The sequence below is a fragment of the Lissotriton helveticus genome (genome assembly GCF_964261635.1).
Source record: "Lissotriton helveticus chromosome 1_1 unlocalized genomic scaffold, aLisHel1.1 SUPER_1_unloc_60, whole genome shotgun sequence".
NCBI lineage: Eukaryota > Metazoa > Chordata > Amphibia > Caudata > Salamandridae > Lissotriton > Lissotriton helveticus.
Window position 1 is genome coordinate 1,160,299 of NW_027611704.1, and position 17,021 is coordinate 1,177,319.

Sequence of the window (17,021 nt, forward strand, 5' to 3'; positions counted from 1 at the left end):
CGTGGGACGCCGCTTGTTTGTATTTGCAGCGCAATGCAGGATTTCACTTTGGGAGCGGCTGCCGCCCCACACAGCATGCGTGTCCTGCAAGTGCTGTGTGGGTCGGGGGCTGTTCTTGCAGTGGGAGCGTGCAGGGCCCGCTGCAAATGCAAACAAGCAGGCACCATTGCCCAATTAATGGATAACTTATCCCATGGCTTCACCAGGACCTTAAGTATTACTACTGCTCTCCGTCAGTACCTCTGGCGGTTCCAAAAGCCGTCTGGGGCTTTTGGAACCGCCAGAGGTACAGACGGAGAGAGCGGTGCCTCCTATGTCCTGATCAGTGGCCAGGTGAGGAGAGGTCTTATCCTCTCAAAAGACGGGAAATCGTCATTTACAGAGAAACTGTTATCCTTATTTGCAGGTAAAGAGGTTGTATCAGTTCCAACTCTTTACACACATTATATATTGTGTATTTATAACACTCACTTGCAGTAGCAATACTTAATGTCCTGACGAAGGCATAGGACAAGTTATCCATTAATTACTGAAACATGTTGACCCTTCACATCTAGACAGTTACTTGTTTAAGACTGTCGTTTTGCACTGTTTTTATGTCTTGATCTCTGAGAAGCACGAATAAATAATTTTGCTTCCCATTGGTAATTTTAACTCGCATCACATACACACTACTGCACTGCATTCACGATTCCCACATAATCGAGTACTCGCATCTAGAGGTCCAAATACAGCGAGTTTTATCGAAATAGGTCAAAACATCTACGAGCTCCCCTTTCCTGAAGCAAGGGTTGCAGCCCGTAGTGCCACTCGTGTGGCATTAGGAGGAGACCCAGATGATGAAGCATGTCACCACTAGTGAGTTATGGGAATCCGTCCTTTTAATAGAATTGTCCTTCACTGATTTGTAGAAACCAGATTAGTCCTGTTGCTAGTTTCTTACATTTATCTTGCTTATCAGACCCATGGATATTTGTGTTTAGAAAACAACCCTAGGCCAGACAATGGACAAGGCATGGTCTCTGAAAGGGGGGCGAACAATAGAGCACAGGGTCTGCATATGATTTTAAACCAGCCGAGACTGATTATTAATAACAACAACAAAAACACCCACCCTGCAAACAGCCTCCTCTAACAGGCACCTTCCATTCATTTGATAATTAAAACAACACATAATGCACATGTGTTTAGGTGTTTCCCTTTCTTTATTTCATAATAATACTGAATGGGATTTCTTTTCAATTGGAATTGGGAGTGCAGTTGTGGAAAATGACTAAAATCGGTATAGATAAGCGGCGTTCATTTCTGTTCACCATGGTCACTGTTGAGCGTAAAGTAAAAATCATGAAACATTGGCCACACCATCTTGCCCCTTTTTAGGCACCTTCGTGCGCGTAAGTGGCAGCCATTTTGAAAACCATGGTTTCCCTGCCCAGCGCCGCTAGCTAGCGTGTCTCTCCCTCTGACCTCGCAAGCATCCCCCGCGCGCTGATAGCCCCCGCTCTCTCATACCTGAACCATAAAACTCCCCTCCAGCGCTACTCTGCTTCGGATATGCATTCCGCTCCCGGACAACACCTCCCCATCCTTTGATGAACCCCCTTCCTCTGTGCCCAATCTTCCTGCCCGTTCCCAGGGCGCCACCTGGCCCTGCGGATACCATTTATTGGCCCCCTTACAGTAAGCAGCTGCCCCGATTCAAAGGATCTCTGACTGATCAAAGCCCCCTCCACCCCATGAGATCCGATCAGACACACATTCCGGGAATCGACGGAATGGCCTGGTGTGGGATAGTCATCACCTACTGTGACCGGGGTGGGGACTTCTACTGTAAATGTGTGGGAACAGGCCCAAAGTGAGGATTCCGAGGATGTCTTTCCGTACATCAAAGTATTGACAAGAATGTGTTTCATGTAATAAAGCAATAAACCTGTGTATAAGAGGCCAGGCCTCAAGGATGCGTCTAGAGCACCTCGAGAAGATACCCTGTTGTCTGATTTGACGTGTTCTGCTCCGTCGGAATAAACTCCTGTTTCCTGCCTTCCAGTCTCCAGCGCCTGCCTCTTTATTTGGTAACCGTGAGTTGGGTTAGAGGCGGCTAACGCCGGGCAAACCTTGAAAAGGGGTAATCGACCTGATCTGCCTAACCCTTTTTCTACACAGTATATTTGTCTCTTGGCTTGGGGAGTCAAGTTAAATAAATAATGTAATTCATTCAACGGCTTGTGTTTTGCTTCAGATGAGTAATCAACAGATTTTGCGTTTCCGATACCCCAAAACAAAGTATATTTATCACATAAAAGTTATACCCACTTATATTAGGGCACAAAATACAAGTTCCCGAATAAAAAAGGCAGGATTTCGTTTTGTTTGGAAGCTACGTTATGAAATCAACAGGTCTGTTTTATTTAGCTGTCAGATGCGTTCTCCCAGTACTTCATTATCCGTGGACATGACCATACTGTATAGAAGAACATAGCCCATGCCAAAGCATGTTTTTGCCACATGTTTGTCTTTCCCGGGTCAGTCATGTCTATCATTTTGAATGTGCCATTAATGCAGTGAAATCATAATATGTTTGAGGGCAGTGTCCTACTTGTATCTGTGAATTACAACTATAGTCCCTTCCTCATTTCCCCTCACCATCAAAATAATTTTTGGCATGTCATCTTGTAGTGTTCTTTAGTATCTTGTGACCGATCCGCTCGACATAGGCAGATCCAGCATGTCTATGAGGGTGCTTGTGAACCAGGTGTCCCTCAATGCTTGTGGTTTTTCCTGCCTGTGACTGGAAGTATTTAACTGTTCAATTGTGGGATTTGCAGTCCAAACTCTGTAGTTTTTCCCTCTTATTCTCCGCGACTATCAGTTTTTCCCTCACCCCCAGTGACCATTTTGTGATAACAAGTAAGTGAAACCAGCCCTCCTTCCCCCATGAGACAGCAGTAATCTGCCGTAAGATGTTTAAACTGTGTTTAATAGGGACTGTGCACTTCGTTTTTTGGCCAGGAGAGGGAGTAAAGTTTTATACAAATAGTGTTGTTAGAGGACAAGTTTGTTAGGGCCTTACCTGCAGAAGTACAAAGAGTGGATTAAGCCTGTCTGTCTCCTAGGAGATTTCTGAATAGAGGAGCAGCTTCTAACTCCCTGGCCAGCAAACCTTGGGGAGTGGTGTGGCTCACTGGTTAGAGGCGGCTGACCTGTAAGCAGAGAATGGTCCGGGACCAGGGTTCAATTCCCGACGCGGCAGGGTTGTGGACCAGGGTCAAAACGGACTCGATAATTCTCGCCTCGGTGCCTACTCTAATCAGGGAACACACTCGGCAACTCTGGGCATTAAGCTTGCCTCATCTCTACAACGGCCCCCCACAGACGCCGGGGATGCCTGGTTTCACCTTGGAGATACCCAGAAAGGGACCATCTCACAGGGAAAACCAGGACGGGTTCCCCAGCGGTCTTCAGCGCCGGGATACTCCTTGGAGTCACAGTGCGCTTTACAAGTATACCCACATTTACATTTACCTTGTCTGAGGTATCTGGGACCTAATATAGTCTGATAATGTTTGGTACATGTGTACACTGATTGGTGGTTGTCTCTGATGTTTCTATTGGATTAGGGTTAGTGTCTTCATTGGTTGGGTATTTGAGGGTTCTGATTGGTTTCTGGGTCTGTGATTCAATCAATGTAGGGTTGGGGCTAGGGTTAGGATTTCTATTGGAAGTAGGGACTAGGGCTTCCTGTGTTATTGGTTGTTGGGACTAGGGCGGGACTAGGGTTAGGGTTAGGCCTTTAATTGGAAGTAGCGATTAGAGCTTCTGGTGTGATTGGTTCCTGGACTAGGTGTGGGACTAAGAGTAGGGTTAGGCTTTCTATTGAAAATAGGAACTAGGGCTTCCTGTGCCATTTGTTGCTTGGACTAGGGTTGAGACTACTGGTAGGGCTAGGGCCTCTATTGGACGTAGAGATCAGGGTTTTCTAAACTGATTGGGTGCTTGGACTAGGGTCATGATTGGCTGTAAGGTCCTGGTCTCCAATTGGTTCTAGAGTTTAGGGTTAGTGTTGTGATTGGATAGTGTTTGGGCTAGGGTTCCCAATGGCTGAAGGGGTCACCTGACTACTAGGGTCATAAACAACCAAGGCTTAGGGCATCGCCGCTTGGGAGTCGGAGCTAAGGGTGGAGAGGACATGGGTGAGGGCCTGTTTAAACCTGTTAGAGATTGTCCGGGACCAGTGCCAGGAATGCTGGCCATTCATTAATACCCACCCTACGTATTTTTAATGGTTGAAGCTTTTATTCGATATGCAAGATATCTTGAAACCCTACGTATTTGTCACTCTGTATATATACATTTATTTTCACTATAGATATGTGCCTATCTTTGTGTATTGCTTTGTATAAACATGTACAATACCTATGTTATAAAACAACAAAAAAGACAAAAATCATCTTTGGTCTACATGTACTTGCTTCCATTGTGCATCTATGTACCTCCATGTACTTGGATCTGTGTGTCAGTTATTTTTCTCCTTAAAAAGCATATCCAATGCACTACCCTATTTCTCAACCTGTACCTCTATCAATATCTTTAATCTGCATATACTTACCTCCATTATGCATCTATATACTGTCAATTTACTTATGGATCTATATATTTATCACGTTCTTCTAATTTAGCATTTCCAATGCACTACCCTATTTCTCAGCCTATACTTCTCTCAATATATCTTCTAGCCCAATATTCTGACTCATCTCAAACTTCTTTCTACTACTCTTTCCAATTCACTACCCTATACATATGTCAATATATCCTCTACACCCACTCCCTTTTATCCCACACCCCATACCACTACTATGTTTCACAAAATAATCCTCTCTCCTACTCTATCCCACCTTGCATCAACAGACACCTCTTTTACTGTACCGATCCCCCAAAAGAAACCTTTCTAAACTCTCCCCTCTGACTCTTCCCCTCCAAAAACACTTTTTACTCTTCCAAAAGCCTCCTCCTACTGCTATGACCTAAAAAAAGGAATCCTTCACTCTTCTATCCCTCCACAATCCTTTTCAATCAAAATAACAGACTAACATGTTCACTTCTCTAATTCCATATTCCACCATATTAATTCACCACTAATCCTTTATGGGTTCCAGAGTAGCGTGCTACTCGCCAACAAAGCATTTCAACACCTCATCAGGGTTAAAAGCGCTATATAAATGCAAACCTTTTTTCCTTTTTTACCTCTCCCCAACCCTTCTCAATCCAAATAACTGACTAACATATCCACCACTCAAATTACTTCATATTTCACCATACTAATTTTCAACACTAATCCTTTATGGGTTCCTGAGTAGCCTGCTACTCGCCAGAAAAGCGCTTTAACATCCCATCAGGGGTAACAGGCACTATATGAATGCAACCCTTTCTTTCCCTTCTATCCCTCCGCTATCCTTCACACTCCAAATAACTGACTAATATCCACCACTCAAATTACTTTCATGTTTCACCATACTAATTCACCACTAATCCTTTATGGGTTTCTGGAATACCATGCTACCCGCCAAAAAAAGCGCTTCAACACCCCCATCAGGGGTTAGAAGCGCTATATAAATACAAACCTTATTTCCTCTTCTATCCTTCTGCTTTCCTTCCGAATCCAAATAACTGACTAACATATGCACCACTTAAAAGTTACTTGCATGTTTTACTATACTAATTCAACACTAATCCTCAATATGTCCCGGAGTAGCTTGCTACTCGCCGAAAAAGCGCTTTGACGCCTCATCAGGGGTAGTAAGCGCCAAACAAATGCAATTACAATACAATACAATATTGTGATTTTATTGCAGATGCTGATGAGCAATGGGGGATCTTAAAGTTAGAACTGCCACCAATTAAAAAATGGTCTGATGTGGCAATCCAAATCAATGCCACTTATCTAGAGAAGGGACCACAGGCGGCGAATGTCAGATCCACATCCGATAGGCATGGAGCAAATACTTTCAACAATGGCAATTGAGCCAGTCGCATCGACTACTTATTATTCAATCTGCGACTGTGGCATCCCTTAAGGGATGTGGTAGTAAGAGAGCGGCCAGAGAGTGACCACAACCCCCTGTGTGCAACTCTTGATTTGTTACCACAACGGGAACACACGCGATCAGAGAGTAATTTTCTCACCAGGGATGCGGTTCCATCAAACGACATAAAACGCCTAAAATGGGCTAATATACTCAAGCACCGCGAACCTTTAGCTTCAATATCCCTAGACGTTGAAGGGCGATTTCAGAGTTGGAAGTATGCATGCTAAACTCAGCGGCTCTTGACCCGGTGATCGGTACCCATGTTAGCATTTTTGCGAAGCTACGCACTTATTTCATTAGATGCCATAAGGCCAAGGGAGTCTATCCTAGGAAAGGCCCACAGTGGCTCAATATGGAATGTAAAGAGGTGCGTAGACAACTAGGAGCTGCAATTAAAGAGTGAAATCCCAGTGCTGTACGGCAACTAAGGTATAATTACCGAAGAGCACAAGTTAAGGCAGAAAAATCCTCAAATTAGAGTGCGTAAACAAAAATCCCAAACAGTTTTGGAACATAGCTAAGTGGGACAGGGGTGGTCTGCCAACCCAGTCGCAAAACCACGTTTCTCAGGATCATTGGGTCACTCACTTTAAGCCTCAAAATGAACGTAGCTCAGGGGAAGGGACGGAAGAGAAGCCCCCGTGCCGATACTACACAGGCACAGTTTTTGAAGATGCTGAAGTTAGTCTGGCCCTAGGGGCAGTAACAGGAGGTAAAGCACCGGGCCCAGATGGCATTCTGCCGGACATATTTCTGTATGAAAAATCTAAATGGTGCCACTACAACGCGATGGTGGCTAACGCAATTGCGCAGGGTGCCCCAGTTACTGATTCGTGGAAAGGGGCGGAGATTATCCCCGTTTTTAAAAAGGAGTTAAATCCCTGTCAGGCAACTATGGGCTTATCAGCCTGATAGACTCACTCCAAAAGATAATTCTGCATCTAGTTTTGAACAAACTGCAGGATTGGGTGGGAGAGACAGATAGCTTATCTCCTCTACAGGCAGGCTTTAGGGCATGTACTAGTACCATTGATCAGGTATTTCGTTTTATTATGCTCTACTGGAAGACTGTGGTCTTGAACAAGAGTAGCCTTTATGCTGCCTTTGTGGATCTTAAATCTGCTGCATGCTGAGGTGTGACGGAGGGCAAGAACAAGAAGATTGGGCTTGGATGTGTCCCAGAGTAATTACCAGTGGCAGAGGTGAACTCAAACGTTCCACCCATCATTTTCCATATTCATAAATATGCCAGGTGTGCCCAGATGTGGGTCCTGTGCTCGCTGCACCACTGGAATGAAGGCGCACCCTACAGTCAGGACCCAGATGTGGGTTCAGTGCTCACTGCACCGCTGGAATCAAGCCGCACCCTACAGTCAGGACCCAGATGTGGGTCCCGTGCTCGCTGCACCACTGGAATGAAGGCGCACCCTACAGTCAGGACCCAGATGTGGGTTCAGTGCTCGCTGCACCGCTGGAATCAAGCCGCACCCTACAGTCAGGACCCAGATGTGGGTTCAGTGCTCGCTGCACCGCTGGAATCAAGCCGCACCCTACAGTCAAGGCCCAGATAGGGTGAAACCGGTCTTGGGTTGCTTCTGTTCCGGTTCAGAAAGGATCTGGATTGGCTCTTCAGGCTGGACTGCTTCTATTGGAAGGAGTCTAAAGCTGATTTGCATATGTCTGCTTCCTGTTTGAGGTGGCATTGTGGGCCAACAACCAATTGATCTTCCTCTTCTGCTTGGCCTGGTGAGGACCTGGACGTGAGCCGGAGTCTAGTGAGGATGAGGATGTGATAAGTGCCTGGTATGGACCAAGACATGAGCCAGGGGCTTGTGAGGCTCAGGACATGAGCCGGGGCCTTGTGAGGACCAGAACCTGAGCTGGGTCTTGTGAAGACCAGGACGTGAGCCAGGGCCTTGTGGGGACCAGGACGTGAGCAGGGCCTTGTGAGGACCAGGATGTGAGCCAGGGCATTGTGGGGACCAGGACATGAGCCAGGGCCTTGTGAGGACCAGAACCTGAGCTGGGCCTTGTGAGGACCAAGGCGTGAGCCAGGGCCTTGTGAGGACCAGGACGTGAGCGGGGGCCTTGTGAAGACCAGGACGTGAGCCAGGGCCTTGTGAGGACCAGGACGTGAGCCAGGGCCTTGTGGGGCCAGGACGTGAGGCAGGGCCTGGTGAGGACCAGGACGTGAGCCTGGGTCTAGTGAGGACCAGGACGTGAGCCAGGGCCTTGTGAGGACCAGGACGTGAGTCAGGATCTTGTGAGGACCAGGACGTGAGCCGGAGCCTGGTGGACCAGGACGTGAGACGGGGCCTTGTCTGGACCTAGACATGAGCCGGGGCCTTGTGAGGACCTAGATGTTAGCTGGGGTCTTGTGAGGACCAGGACGTGAGCCAGGGATTTGTGAGGACCAGGATGTGAGCCAGGGCCTTGTGAGAACCAGGACGTGAGCCGGAGCCTGGTGGACCAGGACATGAGCCAGGGATTTGTGAGGACCAGGACATGAGCTGGGCCTTGCGAGGACCAGGACATGAGCCAGGGCCTTGTGAGGACCAGGATTTGAGCCGGGCCTGGTGGATCAGGTCGTGAGCCGGGCCTTGTGAGGACCAGGACTTGAGCCGGGCCTGGTGGACCAGGTCGTGAGCCGGGCCTGGTGGACCAGGGCCTTGTGAGGACCAGGATATGAACCGTGGCCTGGTGAGGACATGTTATGTTCCATATAGGTACCCATATATATGTCCGGGTAATATAATATACTTTCACCTTTTAGGATTGAACCTTTACCTAGTTCTAGTCCTGGGTGCAGCAGGAGGGTTTTTCCCTGAACAATAGCCTCCTATACCTTCATCAATGGACTCATACCATATGAATGAATATTCATGAGGGTTCTTGGAAACCAGGTAGAAGCTGCACCACCTGCATAATATCTATGTACAAGGTTCATCACCTACGTCATGCTCAAATCCAACAATGCCTAACACAAGGAACAAGGGACAAAGAAACACTAGATATTTTTTGTATAAATACAGCACATCTTACTGAGTTAAGAGAGAGGAGATCAGGACTTCCATGCCGACACACTGCCGTGAGACGCTGAAGTTCCTGCATTCAGACACTCCAGCTCGCAGTGTTCTGAACATCCCTTGCGGGTTGTCCAGTTCGAGACCAGAACGGGGGTCCCACAGTCTCTCAATTCAGGTAATAGGGTTTGACTTATCCTAGGAGGATTCTTGGCTTAACACCTACATACATGTTTGGTACACTTAGGTACATCTAGCTAGGATTACATTGTAGGAGTACGCATGTTACTGTAATGTATTTTATATGCTGGTATGCATTCATTATGTTAGCAGAATGGTAGAAATCTATCATCCTTTTACGTTTCTAGCGCTTCTAGTTATGTATATCCTCTACTGTCTATTGATTGCCTCAGCACATCTATTTTACACTAGAATAACGACTGTTCATAAAATACATATTGAAAACATCCCAACCGTTTATTCTGTGTATCTATCTGAGAGGATCAGAGTTGTCATGTTTGATAGTTGCCAGAAACTCTTCCCTCCTTGGTAAGAGGAGTTTCCATTGGCACTGTGAGCTAGCTGGTATACACGCCAACATACCAGATAGAGGTGTCCAGAATCAGTCTGACACCAATCCTATAGTCTATGTTGTATAAACGCACAGAACCCATGTGACAAGCCAGGACAGGCCTCTATGCCTACACCCCTGGACCGGCCTCTCCAACCCTGGACAGGCCTCCCCTCCTCTGCACCCCTGGACAGGCCTCCCTCCTCTGCAACACTGGACAGGCGTCACCTCCTCTCCTCCCCTGGACAAGCCTCGCATCCTCTGCACCCCTGGACCGGCCTCAGCTCCTCTGCACCCCTGGACAGGCTTCACCTCCTATGCACCCCTGGACAGGCCTCACCTCCTCTGCACCCCTGGATAGACCTCACCTCCTCTGCAACCCTGGACAAGCCTCACCTCCTCGGCACCCCTTGACAGGCCTCACCTCCTCTCCTCCCCCTGGACAAGCCTCACCTCCTCTGCACCGCTGGACAGGCCTCTCCTCCTCTGCACCCCTGGACAAGCCTCACCTCCTCTGCACCCCTGGACAGGCCTCACCTCCTCTGCACCCCCGGACAGGCCTCACCTCCTCTCCCTCCTCCCCCTGGGCAAGCCTCGCCTCCTCTGCACCCCTGGATAGGCCTCTCATCCTCTGCCCCCTGGACAGGCCTCACCTCTTCTGAACCATGGACAGGTCTCACCTCCTCTGCACCCTTGGACTGGCCTCTCAGTGAAGGATTCTCATTAAGAAAAGAGGAGCACAGAGTTCATTCCACCCCATATAGCGCCTCTGACTCCACTCTGAGCCTCGGGGCGCTATGCACAGGCCCCAGAGAGACACTGCATCCACGGACAGGCCTCACCTCCTCTGCACCCCTGGACAGGCCTCACCTCCTCTGTACCTTTGGACAGGCCTCTCCTCCTCTGCACCCCTGGACAGGCCTCTCCTCCTCTGAATTCTGGACAGGCCTCTCCTCCTCTGCACCCCTGGACAGTTCTCTGGACAGGCCTCACCTCCTCTGCATCCCTAGACAGGCCTCTCTTCCTCTGCTCCTTTGAACAGGCCTCTCCTCCTCTGCACCCCTGGATAGGCCTCTCCAACTCTGACCCCTGGACAGGCCTCTCCTCCTCTGCAGCCCTGGACAGGCTTCACCTCCTTTGCACCACTGGACAGTCCTCACCTCCTCTGCACCCCTGGACAGGCCTCTCTTCCTCTGCACCCCTGGACAGGCCTCACCTCCTCTGCACCACTGGACAGGCCTCAGCTCCTCTGTACCCCTGGACAGGCCTCTCCTCCTCTGCACCTTTGAACAGGCATCTCCTCCTCTGCACCCCTGGACAGGCCTCTCCTCCTCTGACCACTGGATAGGCCTCTCCTCCTCTGCACCCCTGGATAGGCATCTCCTCCTCTGACCCCTTGACAGGCCTTTCCTCCTCTGCAGCCCTGGACAGGCTTCACCTCCTCTGCACCCCTGGACAGGCCTCAGCTCCTCTGTACCCCTGGACAGGCCTCTCCTCCTCTGCACCTTTGAACAGGCCTCTCCTCCTCTGCACCCCTGGACAGGCCTCTCCTCCTCTGACCCCTGGACAGGCCTCTCCTCCTCTGCACCCCTGGACAGGCCTCACCTCCTCTGCACCCCTGGACAGACCTGCACCCCTGGACAGTCCTCTCCTCCTCGACACCCCTGGACAGGCCTCTCCTCCTTTGCACCCCTGGACAGGCCTCTCCTCCTTTGCACCCCTGGACAGGCCTCTCCTCCTCTGCACCCCTGGACAGGCCTCAGCTCCTCCACATCCCCTGGACAGGCCTCTCCTCCTCTGCCCCCTGAACAGGCTTCACCTCCTCTGCCCCTCCCTGGACAAGGCCTCTCTTCCTCTTCTTCCCCTGGACAGGCCTCTCCGCCTCTGCCCCTCCTCTGGACAGGCCTCTCGGTGAAGGATTCTCATTAAGGACAGAGGAGCCCAGAGTTCATTCCCCCCCATACAGCGCCTCTGACTCCGCCCTGAGCCTCAGGGCTCTATGCACAGGCCCCGAAGAGAGACACTGCTCCCCTGGACAGGCCTCACCTCCTCTGCTCCCCTGGACAGGCCTCTCCTCCTCTTCACCCCTGGACAGGCCTCACCTCTTCTGCTCCCCCTGGACAGGCATCTCCCCTGCACCCCTCAGGACAGGCCTCACCTCCTCAGCACCCCTGGACATGCCTCTCCTCTTCTGTGCCTCTGGACAAGCCTCACCTCCTCTGCACCCCTGGACAGGCCTCACCTCCTCTGCTCCCCCTGGACAGGCATCTCCTCTGCACCCCTCAGGACAGGCATCACCTCCTCTGCACCCCTGGACAGGCCACACCTCCTCTGCACCCCGCGGGACAGGCCTCAACTCTTCTGCATCAGCTTCGCAGGCCTCATCACCTCTGCACCCCTGGACAGGCCTCACCTCCTCTACTCCCCCTGGACAGGCCACCTCCTATCCTCCCCCTGGGGAGGCGTCACCTTCTTTGCAACCCCCCTAAAAAGGACATGCCTCACCTCCTTTGCACCCTTTGTACAAGCCTCACCTCCGCTGTACCCCCCAGGACAGGCCTCACCTCCTCTGCACCCTGGACAGGCCTCACTCCTCTGCACCCCTGGACAGGCCTCACATCCTCTGCATCCCTGGACAGGCCTCACCTCCTCTGCACCCCTAGACTTGCCTCGCCTCCTCTGAACTCCTCTGGACAAGCCTCTCCTCCTCTCCACCCCCAGGACAGGCCTCACCTCCTCTGCACCCCTGGACAGGCCTCACCTCCTCTTCACCTCTGGACATGCCTCGTCTCTTCTGTACCTCTGGACAAGCCTCACCTCCTCTGCACCCCTGGACAGGCCTCTCAATGCTTCTCCAAGGAGCTCTCGGTGAAGGATTCTCATTAAGGACAGAGAAGCCCAGACTTCATTCCACCCCATACAGCGCCTCCCACTCTGTCCTGAGCCTGGCGGCGCTATGCACAGTCCCCCGAAGAGAGACACTGCTCCCCTGGATAGGCCTCACCTCTTCTGCACCACTGGACAGGCCTCACCTCCTCTGCACCCCGGACAGGCCTCTCCTCCTCTGCCCCTTGGACAGGCCTTTCCTCCTCTGCACCCCTGGAGAGGCCTCTCCTCCTCTGCACCCCTGGACAGGCCTCACCTCCTCTCCTCCCCCTGGACAAGCCTCACCTCCTCTGCACCGCAGGACAGGCCTCTCCTCCTCTGCACCCCTGGACAAGCCTCACCTCCTCTGCACCCCTGGACAGGCCTCACCTCCTCTGCACCCCTGGACAGGCCTCACCTCCTCTCCCTCCTCCCCCTGGGCAGGCCTCACCTCTCTATACCCCTGGACAGGCCTCACCTCCTCTGCACCCCTGGACAGTTCTCTGGACAGGCCTCACCTCCTCTGCATCCCTAGACAGGCCTCTCTTCCTCTGCTCCTTTGAACAGGCCTCTCCTCCTCTGCACCCCTGGATAGGCCTCTCCAACTCTGACCCCTGGACAGGCCTCTCCTCCTCTGCAGCCCTGGACAGGCTTCACCTCCTTTGCACCACTGGACAGGCCTCACCTCCTCTGCACCCCTGGACAGGCCTCTCTTCCTCTGCACCCCTGGACAGGCCTCACCTCCTCTGCACCACTGGACAGGCCTCAGCTCCTCTGTACCCCTGGACAGGCCTCTCCTCCTCTGCACCTTTGAACAGGCATCTCCTCCTCTGCACCCCTGGACAGGCCTCTCCTCCTCTGACCACTGGATAGGCCTCTCCTCCTCTGCACCCCTGGATAGGCATCTCCTCCTCTGACCCCTTGACAGGCCTTTCCTCCTCTGCAGCCCTGGACAGGCTTCACCTCCTCTGCACGCCTGGACAGGCCTCAGCTCCTCTGTACCCCTGGACAGGCCTCTCCTCCTCTGCACCTTTGAACAGGCCTCTCCTCCTCTGCACCCCTGGACAGGCCTCTCCTCCTCTGACCCCTGGACAGGCCTCTCCTCCTCTGCACCCCTGGACAGGCCTCACCTCCTCTGCACCCCTGGACAGACCTGCACCCCTGGACAGGCCTCTCCTCCTCTACACCCCTGGACAGGCCTCTCCTCCTTTGCACCCCTGGACAGGCCTCTCCTCCTTTGCACCCCTGGACAGGCCTCTCCTCCTCTGCACCCCTGGACAGGCCTCAGCTCCTCCACATCCCCTGGACAGGCCTCTCCTCCTCTGCCCCCTGAACAGGCTTCACCTCCTCTGCCCCTCCCTGGACAAGGCCTCTCTTCCTCTTCTTCCCCTGGACAGGCCTCTCCGCCTCTGCCCCTCCTCTGGACAGGCCTCTCGGTGAAGGATTCTCATTAAGGACAGAGGAGCCCAGGGTTCATTCCCCCCCATACAGCGCCTCTGACTCCGCCCTGAGCCTCAGGGCTCTATGCACAGGCCCCGAAGAGAGACACTGCTCCCCTGGACAGGCCTCACCTCCTCTGCTCCCCTGGACAGGCCTCTCCTCCTCTTCACCCCTGGACAGGCCTCACCTCTTCTGCTCCCCCTGGACAGGCATCTCCCCTGCACCCCTCAGGACAGGCCTCACCTCCTCAGCACCCCTGGACATGCCTCTCCTCTTCTGTGCCTCTGGACAAGCCTCACCTCCTCTGCACCCCTGGACAGGCCTCACCTCCTCTGCTCCCCCTGGACAGGCATCTCCTCTGCACCCCTCAGGACAGGCATCACCTCCTCTGCACCCCTGGACAGGCCACACCTCCTCTGCACCCCGCGGAACAGGCCTCAACTCTTCTGCATCAGCTTCGCAGGCCTCATCACCTCTGCACCCCTGGACAGGCCTCACCTCCTCTACTCCCCCTGGACAGGCCACCTCCTATCCTCCCCCTGGGGAGGCGTCACCTTCTTTGCAACCCCCCTAAAAAGGACATGCCTAACCTCCTTTGCACCCTTTGTACAAGCCTCACCTCCGCTGTACCCCCAGGACAGGCCTCACCTCCTCTGCACCCTGGACAGGCCTCACTCCTCTGCACCCCTGGACAGGCCTCACATCCTCTGCATCCCTGGACAGGCCTCACCTCCTCTGCACCCCTAGACTTGCCTCGCCTCCTCTGAACTCCTCTGGACAAGCCTCTCCTCCTCTGCACCCCCAGGACAGGCCTCACCTCCTCTGCACCCCTGGACAGGCCTCACCTCCTCTTCACCTCTGGTCATGCCTCGTCTCTTCTGTACCTCTGGACAAGCCTCACCTCCTCTGCACCCCTGGACAGGCCTCTCAATGCTTCTCCAAGGAGCTCTCGGTGAAGGATTCTCATTAAGGACAGAGAAGCCCAGACTTCATTCCACCCCATACAGCACCTCCCACTCTGTCCTGAGCCTGGCGGCGCTATGCACAGTCCCCCGAAGAGAGACACTGCTCCCCTGGATAGGCCTCACCTCTTCTGCACCACTGGACAGGCCTCACCTCCTCTGCACCCCGGACAGGCCTCTCCTCCTCTGCCCCTTGGACAGGCCTTTCCTCCTCTGCACCCCTGGAGAGGCCTCTCCTCCTCTGCACCCCTGGACAGGCCTCACCTCCTCTGCACCCCTCGACAGGCCTCTTCTCCTCTGCACCCCTGGACAGGCCTCACCTCCCCTGCACCCCTGGACAGGCCTTTCCTCCTCTGCACCCCTGGACAGGCCTCGCCTCCTCTGCACCCCTGGACAGGCCTTTCCTCCTCTGCACCCCTGGACAGGCCTCGCCTCCTCTGCACCCCTGGACATGCCTCGCCTCCTCTGCACCCCTGGACAGGCCTCGCATCCTCTGCACCCCTGGACAAGCCTCTCCTCCTCGGCACCCCTGGACAGGCCTCTCCTTCTCTACACGCATCCCTGGACAGGCCTCATCTCCTCTGCTCCCCTGGACAGGTCTTACCTCCTCTGCACTCACTGGACTGGCCTCACCTCCTCTGACCCCTGGACAGGCCTCACCTCCTCTGCACCCCTGGACAGGCCTCTCCTCCTCTGCACCCCTGGACAGGCCTCTCCTCCTCTGCACCCCCTGGACAGGCCTCACCTCCTCTGCTCCCCTGGACAGGTCTTACCTCCTCTGCACCCCTGGACAGGCCTCACCTCCTCTGACCCCTGGACAGGCCTCACCTCCTCTGCACCCCTGGACAGGCCTCTCCTCCTCTGCACCCCTGGACAGGCCTCTCCTCCTCTGCACCCTACGACAGGCCTCACCTCTGCTGCACCCCTGGACAGGCCTCTCTTCCTCTTCTTCCCCTGGACAGGCCTCTCCGCCTCTGCCCCTCCTCTGGACAGGCCTCTCGGTGAAGGATTGTCATTAAGGACAGAGGAGCCCAGAGTTCATTCCACCCCATACAGCGCCTCTGACTCCGCCCTGAGCCTCGGGGCGCTATGCACAGGCCCCGAAGAGAGATACTGCTCCCCTGGACAGGCCTCTCCTCCTCCGCTCCCCACTCAGCCTCAGCAGCAGGAAGAGCTGAGCTCTCCTGAATGCCGGGGGGGGGGGGGGGCGGGGGGGTCTGATCTATGTATTAATAAATTGCAGTGAGTTAGCAGCTCTCCTACCTGAGCAGAAACCTGTCCAGGCTCTCTCCTCCTCCTGGGGAGAGGCAGATCTGGGGTCTGAGGGGGGTCTGAAGATGAAGGTCGCTGCACAGACAGGGCTCCTTCCTCCTCTGCAGCAGGCTGGACACACCAGGAGAGGCCGAAAGTGATGTCAGCACCGCTGCTGGTGCTGTCTCTGCTGCCGCTGACCCGGAAGAGGAAACTCTTCTCCCTTCATACAATGTGCAGCTCAGTGTGTTTCATCAGCAGGCGAGGAGCGGCCTCTGGTGGCCGCTGACAGAACCGCCGCCTCCAGGCTCCAGCAGGGAAACAAGCTTTGGTGACTGTAAAGACCTGGGTATTTAAATGTCATGGAGATGTGGACACACACAGTCCATGACAGGGTCTTGTATGGGAAACAAGCATTGGCACCTGCAAAGGAACAGACATGGCATTCAGGAGTGAATTTAAATGACGACTTGTATTTCATTCAATGTGTGCAATGTAGACACAGCTGATGCAATGAGTCTGAGCAGCGTTTCTAATGTTCCTGTTCCAGGGGGTGATTCTTTATATTTTACAGGGCCGTGAATCCTCAAACCATAGCTGCCAAGGTTTCAGATTGCTGTGTGTGACATTTTCATAATTTCAGTGAAATTATGAGTGACATTTCAATGACTATGAGTGACACTGACTTGCGGCGGGCAAAATCAAGTAATAAAGATTAGGGAAACAGATAAATATCAGAAATTACCCCCATTTCAGCAACAAGAAACTCTAACAAGGTCTTCAAACTGCAGCAAAGCACCAGAAATGGAAGGAAGGGCACTAACCG

At 53.1% G+C, this 17,021-nt stretch overlaps 1 protein-coding gene across 1 annotated transcript in view; it reads right to left on the minus strand.

The window, feature by feature from the left end:
* The window catches only part of LOC144806306 (uncharacterized), a 33,680-nt gene extending 17,351 nt beyond the window's left edge, over positions 1-16,329 (minus strand). Inside the window, exon 1 of the mRNA XM_078672695.1 lies at positions 16,208-16,329. The gene's annotated coding sequence lies outside the window, so the exon portion shown is untranslated. The remainder of the gene's footprint in view (positions 1-16,207) is intronic.
* Positions 16,330-17,021: the final 692 nt, after the last annotated feature.